The sequence below is a fragment of the Zea mays genome, chromosome 1 (assembly GCF_902167145.1).
Source record: "Zea mays cultivar B73 chromosome 1, Zm-B73-REFERENCE-NAM-5.0, whole genome shotgun sequence".
Lineage (NCBI taxonomy): Eukaryota > Viridiplantae > Streptophyta > Magnoliopsida > Poales > Poaceae > Zea > Zea mays.
The window spans coordinates 40,414,499-40,432,268 of record NC_050096.1 but is presented as its reverse complement, the minus strand read 5'-3'; positions in this window follow the sequence as shown (position 1 = coordinate 40,432,268).

Here is a 17,770-nt window from a genome sequence, read left to right as displayed (position 1 = left end):
CTGTCCGGTGAGCCAACGGTCGGCCAAGCCAACGGTCGGCAGCGGAATCTGCGCGCGACACGTGGCCGGGCCAACGGTCGGAAGGGGGCACCGGACTGTCCGGTGTGCACCGGACTGTCCGGTGTGGTCGGCAACGGTCGGCTGCGCCGTTTAAGGAAAGAAATCGGGCACCGGACAGTGTCCGGTGTGCACCGGACTGTCCGGTGCTCCCGACGATAGAAGGCAAGAATGGCCTTCCAGATTTGCTCTCAACGGCTCCTAGCTGCCTTGGGGCTATAAAAGGGACCCCTAGGCGCATGGAGGAGATACCCAAGCAACCTTAGAGCATTCTTGATCATCCACACTCAGTCTTTGCGCATTCGTTTGTCATTCTCAGTGATTCGAGCTCCGTTCTAGTGAGAACTTTGAGATAGTCTTTTGAGCTCGATTCTTGGCCGTGTGTGTGCGCATTTTGCTGTGGATTTGTGTGTGTTGCTTCCCTCCCTTACTCCGTGCTTCTTTGTGAAATTCAATTGTAAGGGCGAGAGACTCCAAGTTGTGGAGATTCCTCGCAAACGGGAAAAGATCAAAGTAAAGAAGAACACCGTGGTATTCAAGTTGATCATTGGATCACTTGAGAGGAGTTGAGTGCAACTCTCGTCCGTTGGGACGCCACAACGTGGAGTAGGCAAGTTTTGTACTTGGCCAAACCACGGGATAACCACCGTGTCATCTCTGTGATTGATTTCTTGTGGTTATTGTGTTTTGGCTCCTCTCTAGCCACTTGGCAATTATTGTGCTAACGATTAACCAAGTTTTTGTGGCTATAAGTTTAAGTTTTATAGGATCACCTATTCACCCCCCCCCCTCTAGGTGCTCTCAATTGGTATCAGAGCCGTTCTCTTCAAGAAGGGACTAATCGCCCGAAGAGATGGATCCTAAGGGAAAGGGGATGGTGGTCGACAACAACGAGAAGGAGTCTATCTTCAACGAGCCGAAGAATGACAAGTCTACCGACTTGGGCTCAAGCCACAAGCGCAAAGATGGGAAGAAGAAGAAGACAAGGCGCATCAAGGAGATCGTCTACTACGACAGCGACGAATCCTCTTCTTCCCAAAAGGACGACGACAACGACTACAGGAAGACGGTCAATTCAAACTTTTCATTTGATTATTCTCGTATTCCACATAGTTCAAATTCGCATTTGCTTTCCATTCCTCTTGGCAAACCTCCACACTTTGATGGGGAGGACTACGGATTTTGGAGTCACAAAATGTGTAGTCATTTATTCTCTCTCCATCCAAGCATATGGGAGATTGTAGAGAATGGAATGAAATTTGATAGCTCGGATAGCCCTATGTTTGTTAATGAACAGATTCATAAAAATGCACAAGCTACTACTGTGTTGCTAGCCTCTTTGTGCAGGGACGAGTACAATAAGGTGAGCGGCTTGGACAATGCCAAGCAGATATGGGACACTCTCAAGATTTCTCACGAGGGGAACGACATCACCATGCTCACTAAAATGGAGTTGGTGGAGGGCGAGCTTGGAAGGTTTGCGATGATAAGAGGCGAGGAGCCAACCCAAACATACAACCGGCTCAAGACCCTTATCAACAAAATAAGGAGCTATGGAAGCACGCGATGGACGGACCATGACGTCGTCTGACTATTACTAAGGTCCTTCACCATTCTTGATCCTCATTTGGTGAATAATATTCGTGAGAATCTCAGGTACACCAAAATGTCGCCCGAAGAAGTCCTAGGAAAATTCGTCAGCGGGCGAATGATGATTAAGGAAGCAAGGTACGTGGACGACGCCTTGAATGGACCGATCAACAAGCCACAACCTCTTGCTCTCAAAGCAACAAGAAGCAAGGAGGCGCTACCTAGCAAGGTGGCACAAATTGAGGCGGCCGGACTTAATGATGAAGAGATGGCTCTCATCATCAAACGCTTCAAGACGGTGCTAAAGGGTCACAAGGAGCAGCCAAGCAAGACCAAGACAAAGGGGAAGCGCTCATGCTTCAAATGCAGTAAGAGTGGTCATTTTATTGCTAACTGTCCCGATAATGAAAGTGACCAGGAACACGGGAGCAAGAGGGAAAAGAAGAAAAATTACAAGAAGGCCAAGGGCGAGGCACATCTAGGAAAGGAGTGGGACTCGGACTGCTCCTCCTCCGACTCTGACAATGAAGGACTCGCCGCCACCGCCTTCAACAAGTCATCCCTCTTCCCAAACGAGCGTCACACATGCCTCATGGCAAAGGAGAAGAAGGTATGTACTCGAGACGGTACTACTTATGATTCCTCTAGTGATGATGAATCTAGCGATGAGGAAATAGATTACTCTAGCTTGTTCAAGGGATTGGATAGAAATAAAATTGATAAAATCAATGAATTGATTGATGCATTGAATGAGAAGGATAAACTCTTAGAGAAACAAGAGGATTTATTGTATGAAGAGCATGATAAATTTGTAGAAGCTCAAAGATCTCATGCTCTAGAAGTTAAAAGAAATGAAATGCTTTCTTGTGAATTATCTTCTTGCCATGAGACAACTTCTAAATTAAGGAGCATTAATGATGATTTGAATGCTAAGTTAGAGATTGCTAGTAAATCTACCTCTTGTGTAGAAAATGTTATAACGTGCACTAGGTGTAAAGATATTAACCTTGATGCTCATAGTGAACACCTAGCTTGCATTTCTAAATTAAATGAAGAGGTAGCTAGTCTTAATGCCCAACTTAAGACTAGCAAAAGTAATTTTGAGAAACTAAAATTTGCTAGGGATGCCTACACGGTTGGTAGACACCCCTCAATTAAGGATGGACTTGGCTTCAAGAGAGAAGCCAAGAACTTAACAAGCCATAAGGCTCCCATTCCCGCCAAGGAGAAAGGGAAGGCCCCTATGGCTAGTAGTGCTAAAAGGAACTATGCCTTTTTGTATCATGATAAGAGACAATCTAGAAATGCTTATCGGAGTTATAATGCATATAATGCTTTTGATTCTCATGCCATGTTTGCTTCTAGTTCTTCCTATGTGCATGATAGAAATGTTAGTAGGAGAAATGTTGTTCATAATATGCCTAGGAGAAATGTTGTTGATGTTCCTAGGAAAGTTAATGAACCTTCCACAATATATCATGCTTTAAATGCTTCCTTTGCTATTTGTAGAAAGGATAGGAAGATAGTTGCTAGAAAATTAGGGGCAAGATGCAAGGGAGACAAAACTTGCATTTGGGTCCCTAAGGATATTTGTGCTAACCTTGTAGGACCCAACATGAGTTGGGTACCTAAAACCCAAGCCTAAATTTGCCTTGCAGGTTTATGCATCCGGGGGTTCAAGCTGGATTATCGACAGCGGATGCACAAACCATATGACGGGGGAGAAGAAGATGTTCACCTCCTACGTCAAGAATAAGGATTCCCAAGATTCAATTATATTCGGTGATGGGAATCAAGGCAAGGTAAAAGGGTTAGGTAAAATTGCAATTTCTAATGAGCACTCTATCTCTAATGTGTTTTTAGTAGAGTCTCTTGGATATAATTTGCTATCGGTTAGTCAATTATGCAATATGGGATATAACTGTCTATTTACAAATGTAGATGTGTCTGTCTTTAGAAGAAGTGATGGTTCACTAGCTTTTAAGGGTGTATTAGACGGCAAACTTTATTTAGTTGATTTTGCAAAAGAAGAAGCTGGTCTAGATGCATGCTTAATTGCTAAGACTAGCATGGGCTGGCTGTGGCATCGCCGCTTAGCACATGTGGGGATGAAGAACTGATAGTCGCCTAGAGGGGGGGTGAATAGGGCGAAACTGAAATTTACAAATATAAACACAACTACAAGCCGGGTTAGCGTTAGAAATATAAATGAGTCCGAGAGAGAGGGCGCAAAACAAATCCCAAGCGAATAAGCAAGAGAGACACGGAGATTTGTTTTACCGAGGTTCGGTTCTTGCAAACCTACTCCCCGTTGAGGAGGCCACAAAGGCCGGGTCTCTTTCAACCCTTCCCTCTCTCAAACGGTCCCTCGGACCGAGTGAGCTTCTCTTCTCTAATCAAAGCCGGGAACAAAACTTCCCCGCAAGGGCCACCACACAATTGGTGCCTCTTGCCTTGATTACAATGGAGGTGATCTCAAGAACAAGTGAGAAAGAAAAGAAGCAATCCAAGCGCAAGAGCTCAAATGAACACGGCAAATCACTCTCTCTAGTCACTAGGGTTTTGTGTGGAATTGGAGAGGATTTGATCTCTTTGAATGTGTCTAGAATTGAATGCCTAGAGCTCTTGTAGTAGTTGAGAAGTGGAAAACTTGGATTCAATGAATGGTGGGGTGGTTGGGGTATTTATAGCCCCAACCACCAAAAGTGACCGTTGCTGGCAGCCTCTGTTCGATGGCGCACCGGACAGTCCGGTGCACACCGGACAGTCCGGTGCCTCTGCCACGTCACCATTGCCGTTGGATTCTGACCGTTGGAGCTTCTGACTTGTGGGCCTGCCGAGGTGTCCGATGCACACCGGACATGCACTGTTTGATGTCCGGTGCACCGGTATGGGCAGCCCTGACGTCTGCGCGCGCTGCACGCGCATTTAATGCTGCGCAGGGAGCCGTTGGCGCCGCAGAGAGCCGTTGCTCCGCTGGCACACCGGACAGTCCGGTGCACACCGGACAGTCCGGTGAATTATAGCGGAGCGGCTGTCGTGAAAACCCGAGGATGACGAGTTCCGGAGGCCGCGGTTCGTTGGCGCACCGGACATGTCCGGTGCACACCGGACAGTCCGGTGAATTATAGCGCGCCGGCCTCCGCGAATTCCCGAGGGCGAAGGGTTGAAGTCGAAGTCCTCTGGCGAAGGGTAGAAAACAAAGTCTACGGGCGCACCGGACACTGTCCGGTGCACACCGGACAGTCCGGTGCCTCCAGCCAGAGGTGCCCTCGGTTGCCTTATTGCTCCTTTGTTGAATCCAACACTTGGTCTTTTTATTGGCTAGATGTGAACCTTTTGCACCTGTATAACTTATACACTAGAGCAAACTAGTCAGTCCAATATTTGTGTTGGGCAATTCAACCACCAAAATTATTTAGGAACTAGGTGTAAGCCTAATTCCCTTTCAATCTCCCCCTTTTTGGTGATTGATGCCAACACAAACCAAAGCAAATATAGAAGTGCATAATTGAACTAGTTTACATAATGTAAGTGCAAAGGTTACTTGGAATTGAGCCAATATAACTACTTACAAGATATGCAAGGAATGTTTCTTTCTTTATTTAGTATTTTGGACCACGTTTACACCACATGTTTTGTTTTTGCAAATCCTTTTTGTAAATCCATTTCAAAGATCTTTTGCAAATAGTCAAAGGTAAATGAATAAGAGTTTGTAAAGCATTTTCAATATTTGAAATTTTCTCCACCTATTTCAAATGCTTTTCCTTTGACTAAACAAAACTCCCCCTAAAAGAGATCCACCTCTTAGTGTTCAAGAGGGTTTTGATATACCATTTTTGAAATACTACTTTCTCCCCCTTTTGAACATAATAGGATACCAAAAGATAAAGACTTTTGGAAAGCACTAAGTTTTTGAATTTGGTGGTGGTGGTGCGGTCCTTTTGCTTTGGGCTCATTTCTCCCCCTTTTTGGCATGAATCGCCAAAAACGGAATCATTAGAGCCCTTTAAGTAATTTCTTCCTCTTTGGTCATAAATGAATGAGTTAAGATTGTACCAAAGACGAAATCCGGTCCTTTTGCGTTTGAGCTTTTACTCTCTCTCAAGGATGAAGTCCTTTTCCTTGATGCTCATTTCTCCCCCAAGGAAGAGAGAGTTGCTCGGAGTGGTGGCGAAGTATGAGTTACGGAGTGGAAGCCTTTTTCTTCGCCGAAGACTCCAATTCCTTTTCAATATACCTATGACTTGGTTTGGAATAGACTTGAAAACACATTAGTCATAGCATATAAAAGAGATATGATCAAAGGTATTCAAATGAGCTATGTGTGCAAGCTTAGCAAAGGAAATTTCTAGAATCAAGAATATTGAGCTCATGCCTAAGTTTGGTAAAAGATTGTTCATCAAGTGGCTTGGTAAAGATATCGGCTAATTGATCTTTAGTATTAATGTAAGAAATCTCGATATCCCCCTTTTGTTGGTGATCCCTAAGGAAATGATACCGAATGGCTATGTGCTTAGTGCGGCTATGCTCGACGGGATTGTCGGCCATTTTGATTGCACTCTCATTATCACATAGCAAAGGGACTTTGGTTAATTTGTAACCGTAGTCCCGCAGGGTTTGCCTCATCCAAAGCAATTGCGCGCAACAATGTCCTGCGGCAATGTACTCGGCTTCGGCGGTGGAAAGAGCGACCGAATTTTGCTTCTTTGAAGCCCAAGACACCAAGGATCTTCCCAAGAACTGGCAAGTCCCTGATGTGCTCTTCCTATTAATTTTGCACCCCGCCCAATCGGCATCCGAATAACCAATCAAATCAAATGTGGATCCCCGAGGGTACCAAAGCCCAAACTTAGGTGTGTAAGCCAAATATCTCAAGATTCGTTTTACGGCCGTAAGGTGGGATTCCTTAGGGTCGGATTGGAATCTTGCACACATGCAAACGGAAAGCATAATGTCCGGTCGAGATGCACATAAATAAAGCAATGAACCAATCATCGACCGGTATACCTTTTGATCCACGGACTTACCTCCCGTGTCGAGGTCGAGATGCCCATTAGTTCCCATGGGTGTCTTGATGGGTTTGGCATCCTTCATCCCAAATTTAGCAAGAATGTCTTGAGTGTACTTCGTTTGGCTAATGAAGGTGCCCTCTTGGAGTTGCTTGACTTGGAATCCTAGAAAATACTTCAACTCCCCCATCATCGACATCTCGAATTTCTGTGTCATGATCCTACTAAACTCTTCACATGTAGACTCGTTAGTAGACCCAAATATAATATCATCAACATAAATTTGGCATACAAACAAGTCATTTTCAAGAGTTTTAGTAAAGAGTGTAGGATCGGCCTTGCCAACTTTGAAGCCATTATCAATAAGGAAATCTCTTAGGCATTCATACCATGCTCTTGGGGCTTGCTTGAGCCCATAAAGCGCCTTAGAGAGCCTATAGACATGGTTAGGGTACTCACTGTCTTCAAAGCCGGGAGGTTGCTCAACATAGACCTCTTCCTTGATCGGTCCATTGAGGAAGGCACTTTTCACGTCCATTTGATAGAGCTTAAAGCCATGGTAAGTAGCATAGGCCAATAATATGCGAATTGACTCAAGCCTAGCTACGGGTGCATAGGTTTCACCGAAATCCAAACCTTCGACTTGTGAATACCCTTTGGCTACGAGTCGAGCTTTGTTCCTTGTCACCACACCATGCTCATCTTGCTTGTTGCGGAAGACCCATTTGGTTCCTACAACATTTTGGTTAGGACGTGGAACTAAATGCCAGACCTCATTCCTCGTGAAATTGTTGAGCTCCTCTTGCATCGCCACCACCCAATCCGAATCTTGGAGAGCTTCCTCTACCCTGTGTGGCTCAATAGAGGAAACAAAAGAGTAATGTTCACAAAAATGAGCAACCCGAGATCGAGTAGTTACCCCCTTATGAATGTCGCCGAGGATGGTGTCGACGGGGTGATCTCGTTGGATTGCTTGGTGGACTCTTGGGTGTGGCGGTCTTGGTTCTTCCTCATCCTCCTTTTCTTGATCATTTGTATCTCCCCCTTGATCATTGCTATCATCTTGAGGTGGCTCGTCTTCTTGATTTTGCTCTTCATCATTTTGAGCCTCATCCTCATTTTGAGTTGGTGGAGATGCTTGCATGGAGGAGGATGGTTGATCTTGTGTACTTGGAGGCTCTTCGGATTCCTTAGGACACACATCCCCGATGGACATGTTCCTTAGCACGATGCATGGAGCCTGTTCTTCACCTATCTCATCAAGATCAACTTGCTCTACTTGAGAGCCGTTAGTTTCATCAAACACAACGTCACAAGAGACTTCAACTAGTCCAGTGGACTTGTTAAAGACCCTATATGCCCTTGTGTTTGAGTCATAACCAAGTAAAAAGCCTTCTACAGTTTTAGGAGCAAATTTAGATTTTCTACCTCTTTTAATAAGAATGAAGCATTTGCTACCAAAAACTCTAAAATATGAAATGTTGGGCTTTTTACCGGTTAGGAGTTCATATGATGTCTTCTTGAGGATTCGGTGAAGATATAACCGGTTGATGGCGTAGCAGGCGGTGTTGACCGCTTCGGCCCAAAACCGGTCCGGTGTCTTGTACTCATCAAGCATGGTTCTTGCCATGTCCAATAGAGTTCGATTCTTCCTCTCCACTACACCATTTTGTTGTGGCGTGTAGGGAGAGGAGAACTCATGCTTGATGCCCTCCTCCTCAAGGAAGCCTTCAATTTGAGAGTTCTTGAACTCCGTCCCGTTGTCGCTTCTTATTTTCTTGATCCTTAAGCCGAACTCATTTTGAGCTCGTCTCAAGAATCCCTTTAAGGTCTCTTGGGTTTGAGATTTTTCCTGTAAAAAGAATACCCAAGTGAAGCGAGAATAATCATCCACTATTACAAGACAATACTTACTCCCGCCGATGCTTATGTAAGCGATCGGGCCGAATAGATCCATGTGGAGTAGCTCAAGCGGCCTGTCGGTCGTCATGATGTTCTTGTGTGGATGATGGACTCCAACTTGCTTCCCTGCCTGGCATGCGCTACAGATCCTGTCTTTCTCAAAATGAACATTTGTTAATCCTAAAATGTGCTCTCCCTTTAGAAGCTTATGAAGATTCTTCATCCCAACATGGGCTAGTCGGCGGTGCCAGAGCCAACCCATGTTAGTCTTAGCAATTAAGCATGTGTCGAGTTCAGCTCTATCAAAGTCTACTAAGTATAGCTGACCCTCTAACACACCCTTAAATGCTATTGAATCATCACTTCTTCTAAAGACAGTGACACCTACATCAGTAAAAAGACAGTTGTAGCCCATTTGACATAATTGAGATACAGAAAGCAAATTGTAATCTAAAGAATCTACAAGAAAAACATTGGAAATAGAATGGTCAGGAGATATAGCAATTTTACCAAGTCCTTTGACCAAACCTTGATTTCCATCCCCGAATGTGATAGCTCGTTGGGGATCTTGGTTTTTCTCATATGAGGAGAACATTCTTTTCTCCCCGGTCATGTGGTTTGTGCACCCGCTGTCGAGTATCCAACTTGAGCCTCCGGATGCATAAACCTACAAAACAATTTTAGTTCTTGATTTTAGGTACCCAAACGGTTTTGGGTCCTTTGGCATTAGAAACAAGAACTTTGGGTACCCAAACACAAGTTTTGGAACCCTTGTGTTTGCCCCCAACAAATTTGGCAACTACCTTGCCGGATTTGCTAGTAAGCACATAAGATGCATCAAAAGTTTTAAATGAAATGGCATGATCATTTGATGCATTAGGAATTTTCTTCTTAGGCAACTTAGCATGGGTTGGTTGCCTAGAACTAGATGTCTCACCCTTATACATAAAAGCATGATTAGGGCCAGAGTGAGACTTCCTAGAATGAATCTTCCTAATTTTGCTCTCAGGATAGCCGGCAGGGTATAAAATGTAACCCTCGTTATCCTGAGGCATGGGAGCTTTGCCCTTAACAAAGTTAGACAAGTTCTTAGGAGGGGCATTAAGTTTGACATTGTCTCCCCTTTGGAAGCCAATGCCATCCTTGATGCCAGGGCGTCTCCCATTATAAAGCATGCTACGAGCAAATTTAAATTTCTCATTTTCTAAGTTGTGCTCGGCAATTTTAGCATCTAGTTTAGCTATATGATCATTTTGTTGCTTAATTAAAATCATGTGATCATGAATAGCATCAATATCAACATTTCTACATCTAGTACAAATAGATACATGCTCAACAATAGATGTAGAGGGTTTGCAAGATTTTAATTCTACAACCTTAGCATGCAGCATATCATTTTTAGTTCTAAGGTCAGAAATTGTAACATTGCAAACATCAAAATCTTTAGCCTTAGCAATTAAATTTTCATTCTCTAATCTAAGGCTAGCAAGAGATGCATTCAATTCATCAATCTTAGCAAGCAAGTCAATGTTATCATCTCTAAGATTGGGAATTGAAACATTACAAACATGTGAATCAACCTTAGCATTTAAAATAGCATTTTCATTTCTAAGGTTGTCAATCATCTCACGGCAAGTGCTTAGCTCACTAGACAATTTTTCACATTTTTCTACTTCTAGAGCATAAGCCTTTTTAACCTTAACATGTTTCTTGTTTTCTTTAATTAGACAATCCTCTTGGGAGTCCAAAAGGTCATCCTTTTCATGAATAGCACTAATCAATTCATTTAGTTTTTCTTTTTGCTCCATGTTAAGATTGGCAAAGAGAATACGCAAATTATCTTCCTCATCACTAGCATTGTCATCACTAGAGGATTCATATTTAGTGGAGGATTTAGATTTAACCTTCTTTTTGCCGTCCTTTGCCATGAGGCACTTGTGGCCGACGTTGGGGAAGAGGAGTCCCTTGGTGACGGCGATGTTGGCGGCGTCCTCGTCGTCGGAGGAGTCGCTTGAGCTCTCGTCGGAGTCCCACTCGCGACAAACATGGGCATCGCCGCCCTTCTTCTTGTAATACCTCTTCTTTTCCTTTCGTCTCCCCTTCTTGTCGTCACCTCGGTCACTGTCACTAGATATAGGACATTTAGCAATAAAATGACCGGGCTTACCACACTTGTAGCAAACCTTCTTGGAGCGGGACTTGTAGTCCTTCCCCCTCCTTTGCTTGAGGATTTGGCGGAAGCTCTTGATGACGAGCGCCATTTCCTCATTGTCGAGCTTGGAGGCGTCTATTGGTTGTCTACTTGGTGTAGACTCCTCCTTCTTCTCCTCCGTTGCCTTGAATGCAACGGGTTGGGCTTCGGATGGGTCGCCAAGCTCGTTGATTTTCCTCGAGCCTTCTATCATGCACTCAAAACTTACAAAATGCCCGATAACTTCCTCGGGGGTCATTTTAGTATATCTAGGATTACCACGAATCAATTGAACTTGAGTGGGATTAAGAAAAATGAGAGATCTTAAAATAACATTTACCACTTCGTGGTCATCCCACTTCTTGCTCCCGAGGTTGCGCACTTGGTTCACCAAGGTCTTGAGCCGGTTGTACATGTGTTGTGGCTCCTCCCCTTTGCGAAGCCGGAACCGACCGAGCTCCCCCTCGATCGTTTCCCGCTTGGTGATCTTGGTGAGCTCATCTCCTTCGTGCGCGGTTTTGAGCACATCCCAAATCTCCTTAGCGCTCTTCAACCCTTGTACTTTGTTATACTCCTCTCTACTTAGAGAGGCGAGGAGTATTGTCGTTGCTTGTGAGTTGAAGTGCTCGATTTGGGCCACCTCATCCTCATCATAGTTTTCATCCCCTACCGACGGTACCTGTGCACCAAACTCAACAACATCCCATATACTTTTGTGGAGCGAGATTAGATGAAATCGCATTAAATCGCTCCACCTAGCGTAATCTTCACCATCAAAAGTTGGTGGTTTGCCTAATGGGACGGAAAGTAAAGGTGTATGTTTGGAAATGCGAGGGTAGCGTAGGGGGATCTTACTATACTTCTTGCGCTCTTGGCGCTTAGAAGTGACAGAGGGCGCATCGGAGTCGGAGGTAGAAGTTGATGAAGTGTCGGTCTCGTAGTAGACCACCTTCCTCATCCTCTTGTGCTTGTCGCCTTTCCGATGCGGCTTGTGGGAAGAAGATTTTTCCTTCTTCTCTTTGTGAGAAGAAGATTTCTTCTCCTTCCCTTTGTTGGAGGAGCTCTTCTTCTTCTCCCTCCTTTTGGTGCGGGACTCTTCCGATGAAGTGCTCCCGTAGCTTGTAGTGGGCTTTTCGCCGGTCTCCATCTCCTTCTTGGCGTGATCTCCCGACATCACTTCGAGCGGTTAGGCTCTAATGAAGCACCGGGCTTTGATACCAATTGATAGTCGCCTAGAGGGGGGGTGAATAGGGCGAAACTGAAATTTACAAATATAAACACAACTACAAGCCGGGTTAGCGTTAGAAATATAAATGAGTCCGAGAGAGAGGGCGCAAAACAAATCCCAAGCGAATAAGCAAGAGAGACACGGAGATTTGTTTTACCGAGGTTCGGTTCTTGCAAACCTACTCCCCGTTGAGGAGGCCACAAAGGCCGGGTCTCTTTCAACCCTTCCCTCTCTCAAACGGTCCCTCGGACCGAGTGAGCTTCTCTTCTCTAATCAAAGCCGGGAACAAAACTTCCCCGCAAGGGCCACCACACAATTGGTGCCTCTTGCCTTGATTACAATGGAGGTGATCTCAAGAACAAGTGAGAAAGAAAAGAAGCAATCCAAGCGCAAGAGCTCAAATGAACACGGCAAATCACTCTCTCTAGTCACTAGGGTTTTGTGTGGAATTGGAGAGGATTTGATCTCTTTGAATGTGTCTAGAATTGAATGCCTAGAGCTCTTGTAGTAGTTGAGAAGTGGAAAACTTGGATTCAATGAATGGTGGGGTGGTTGGGGTATTTATAGCCCCAACCACCAAAAGTGACCGTTGCTGGCAGCCTCTGTTCGATGGCGCACCGGACAGTCCGGTGCACACCGGACAGTCCGGTGCCTCTGCCACGTCACCATTGCCGTTGGATTCTGACCGTTGGAGCTTCTGACTTGTGGGCCTGCCGAGGTGTCCGGTGCACACCGGACATGCACTGTTTGATGTCCGGTGCACCGGTATGGGCAGCCCTGACGTCTGCGCGCGCTGCACGCGCATTTAATGCTGCGCAGGGAGCCGTTGGCGCCGCAGAGAGCCGTTGCTCCGCTGGCACACCGGACAGTCCGGTGCACACCGGACAGTCCGGTGAATTATAGCGGAGCGGCTGTCGTGAAAACCCGAGGATGACGAGTTCCGGAGGCCGCGGTTCGTTGGCGCACCGGACATGTCCGGTGCACACCGGACAGTCCGGTGAATTATAGCGCGCCGGCCTCCGCGAATTCCCGAGGGCGAAGGGTTGAAGTCGAAGTCCTCTGGCGAAGGGTAGAAAACGAAGTCTACGGGCGCACCGGACACTGTCCGGTGCACACCGGACAGTCCGGTGCCTCCAGCCAGAGGTGCCCTCGGTTGCCTTATTGCTCCTTTGTTGAATCCAACACTTGGTCTTTTTATTGGCTAGATGTGAACCTTTTGCACCTGTATAACTTATACACTAGAGCAAACTAGTCAGTCCAATATTTGTGTTGGGCAATTCAACCACCAAAATTATTTAGGAACTAGGTGTAAGCCTAATTCCCTTTCAAGAACCTTCACAAGCTTCTAAAGGGAGAACACGTGATAGGTTTGACTAACGTGCAATTCGAAAAAGATAGACCTTGTGCAGCTTGTCAGGCAGGTAAACAAGTGGGAGGAGCGCATCACAGCAAGAATGTGATGACCACATCAAGACCCCTGGAGCTGCTACATATGGACCTCTTTGGACCCGTCGCCTATCTAAGCATAGGAGGAAGTAAGTATGGATTAGTTATTGTTGATGACTTTTCCCGCTTCACTTGGGTGTTCTTTTTGCAGGATAAGTCTGAAACCCAAGGGACCCTCAAGCGCTTCCTAAGGAGAGCTCAAAACGAGTTTGAGCTCAAGGTGAAGAAGATAAGGAGCGACAACGGATCCGAATTCAAGAACCTTCAAGTAGAGGAGTTCCTTGAAGAAGAAGGAATCAAGCACGAGTTCTCCGCTCCCTACACACCACAACAAAATGGTGTGGTAGAGAGGAAGAACAGGACGCTCATCGATATGGCGAGGACAATGCTAGGAGAGTTCAAGACCCCCGAGTGCTTTTGGACGGAAGCCGTGAACACGGCTTGCCATGCTATCAACAGGGTCTACCTTCATCGCCTCCTCAAGAAGACGTCGTATGAGCTACTAACCGGTAACAAACCCAATGTATCTTATTTTCGTGTATTTGGGAGCAAGTGCTACATTCTAGTGAAGAAGGGTAGAAATTCTAAGTTCGCTCCCAAAGCTGTAGAAGGGTTTTTGTTAGGTTATGACTCAAATACAAAGGCGTATAGAGTCTTCAACAAATCATCAGGTTTGGTTGAAGTCTCTAGCGACGTTGTATTTGATGAGACTAATGGCTCTCCAAGAGAGCAAGTTGTTGATTGTGATGATGTAGATGAAGAAGATGTTCCGACAGCCGCTATACGAACCATGGCGATTGGAGAAGTTCGGCCACAGGAACAAGATGAACGAGATCAACCTTCTTCCTCAACAACGGTGCATCCCCCAACTCAAGACGATGAACAGGTTCATCAACAGGAGGCGTGTGATCAAGGGGGAGCACAAGATGATCATGTGATGGAGGAAGAAGCGGAACCGGCACCTCCAACCCAAGTTCGAGCGATGATTCAAAGGAATCATCCCGTCGACCAAATTCTGGGTGACATTAGCAAGGGAGTAACTACTCGGTCTCGATTAGTTAATTTTTGTGAGCATTACTCCTTTGTCTCTTCTATTGAGCCTTTCAGGGTAGAGGAGGCCTTGCTAGATCCTGACTGGGTGTTGGCCATGCAAGAGGAGCTCAACAACTTCAAGAGGAATGAAGTTTGGACGCTGGTGCCTCGTCCTAAGCAAAATGTTGTGGGAACCAAGTGGGTGTTCCGCAACAAACAAGACGAGCACGGAGTGGTGACAAGGAACAAGGCTCGACTTGTGGCAAAAGGTTATGCCCAAGTCGCAGGTTTGGACTTTGAGGAGACTTTTGCTCCTGTGGCAAGGCTAGAGTCCATTCGTATCTTGCTAGCATATGCCGCTCACCATTCTTTCAGGTTGTTCCAAATGGATGTGAAGAGCGCTTTCCTCAACGGGCCAATAAAGGAGGAAGTGTACGTGGAGCAACCCCCTGGCTTCGAGGATGAACGGTACCCCGACCACGTGTGTAAGCTCTCTAAGGCGCTCTATGGACTTAAGCAAGCCCCAAGAGCATGGTATGAATGCCTTAGAGATTTCTTAATTGCTAATGCTTTCAAGGTTGGGAAAGCCGATCCAACTCTTTTCACTAAGACATGTAATGGTGATTTGTTCGTGTGCCAAATTTATGTCGATGACATAATATTTGGCTCCACTAATAAAAAGTCTTGTGAAGAGTTTAGCAGGGTGATGACGCAGAAATTCGAGATGTCAATGATGGGCGAGTTGAACTACTTCCTTGGGTTCCAAGTGAAGCAACTCAAGGACGGCACCTTCATCTCTCAAACGAAGTACACGCAAGACCTGCTGAAGCGGTTTGGGATGAAGGACGCCAAGCCCGCAAAGACGCCGATGGGGACCGACGGACACACCGACCTCAACAAAGGAGGTAAGTCCGTTGATCAAAAAGCATACCGGTCAATGATAGGGTCATTACTTTACTTATGTGCTAGTAGACCGGATATTATGCTTAGCGTATGCATGTGTGCTAGATTTCAATCCGATCCTAAGGAATGTCACTTAGTGGCAGTGAAGCGAATCCTTAGATATTTAGCTGCTACGCCTTGCTTCGGGCTCTGGTATCCAAAGGGGTCTACCTTTGACTTGATTGGATATTCAGACTCCGACTATGCTGGATGTAAGGTCGATAGGAAGAGTACATCGGGGACGTGCCAATTCTTAGGAAGGTCCCTGGTGTCATGGAACTCTAAGAAACAAACTTCCGTTGCTTTATCCATCGCTGAGGCCGAGTATGTTGCCGCAGGACAGTGTTGCGCGCAACTACTTTGGATGAGGCAAACCCTCAGGGACTTTGGCTACAATCTGAGCAAAGTCCCACTCCTATGTGATAATGAGAGTGCTATCCGCATGGCGGAAAATCCTGTTGAGCACAGCCGCACAAAGCACATAGACATCCGGCATCACTTTTTGAGAGACCACCAGCAAAAGGGGGATATCGAAGTGTTTCATGTTAGCACCGAGAACCAGCTAGCCGATATCTTTACCAAGCCTCTAGATGAGAAGACCTTTTGCAGGCTGCGTAGTGAGCTAAACATCTTAGATTCGCGGAACTTGGATTGAATTGTAGCATACATGTGTTTATGCCTTTGATCATGTTCATTCTGCATTTTGTTGCTTATTGTGGTGCTCAAGTTGTACAAACACTCCCTGGACCTCACAAGTCCGTTGCAAAGTGATGCACATGTTTAGGGGGAGATGTGTTACAACTTGACCCTTTGAGACTAACCATATGCTTGAGTTTGCTTGATTTAGTCTCAAAGGAGAATTGAAAGGGAAAAGGTGGACTTGGACCATGAGAGACTTCCACTGCACTCCGATGAGAGAGTAACTTATTCCAAGTTCATCTCATGAACTCTTATTGCCATTTGCTCTTAATTGAAGATTTTGGTGAGGTGTTGGGTCCATGCTTCGTCGCCGAAGGTCTTATAGAAAGAAGTGGTCTTCGGATGAAGCTGTTTGTATAAGATAGCCGAAGGTTCCTCTTTGTAAAGCTTCGGCATTACAAACCGACTTAAAGATAAAATGACCTTTTAGTCCATAAAGGTCTGAGTCAATGTTGTAAATTTTTATAAGGGGCATAATTGTAATTCCTCACAGGCTGCGTCCTGTGCCTATAAATAGTGAACAGTATTCCGTTACTGTTCACGCATTCTGGTACTTGCAATCGTATCTCTCGGATTATAATCTCTGTCAAGGCATAGGTATCATTGTATTTAATGATTCAATATACCGAATAAATATGATATAATGCATCTGTGAATCATCTATCCATTTTATACTTTTTACTTTGCACTATCTTACAATGTTCATTGAAAGTTTATTACGAAGGTTCAACTTCGTAATAACACTCTTATCAACCTTCGTCCAAGATCCATTATCCTCAAAAGAATAATGCTTCACGGATGAAGGACAATATCATTTAACATTTTATGTTGCCTTGTTCTTAATTCATAGCATTTGAGAACAAGTCCCCAACATTGGCGCCCACCTCCGGTGAACTCACTTCCACTTTTTGAGCTGATGGCTTCGTTCAACAACCAAACTGGAGATGCTTCGGACCCGAAGCTGGTGCTCCCGATCACAGGTGGCTCGTCCTCAGAGCCAGCAAACAAGAAACAGAAGAAGGAAGCACAGAGAAGGGTACAGCATGTTGGGGTGCAAGGACCCTTCATCAAGTCAAGATGGTCTCACATTCCTATTACCTTCTCCCAAGAGGACCTTTAGCTCAAAGATTACCCACACAATGATGCCATGGTTATCTCTTGTGTTATCAAAGGATTTCTGGTCCACAATGTCTTGGTTGATACAGGCAGTGCAGCTGACATCATTTTTGCTAAGGCCTTCAGACAAATGCAAGAGCCAGAAGATAAGATTCATGATGCTACACATCCTCTCTGTGGCTTCGGAGGAAGACAGATCGTAGCACTGGGCAAGATCACCATGTCAGTGACCTTCGGGTTCATCAACAACACTAGAACTGAGCAAGTTGTGTTTGACATTGTTGACATGGAATACCCTTACAATGCAATTATTGGTCGTGGTACTCTCAATGCCTTCGAAGCAATCCTTCATCCTGCCTATCTTTGCATGAAGATACCTTCGGATCAGGGACCCATTGCTATCCATGGAAGTCAGGAAGCTGCAAGAAGAGCCGAAGGAAATTGGACTGACTCCAAAGCAATCCATAACATAGATGGAGCTGAAGCTTGTGAACAGTACAAATTCAGAAGGGAGAAAGCAGCTTCAGCAGATCAGCCGAAGCCTATGCTCTTATG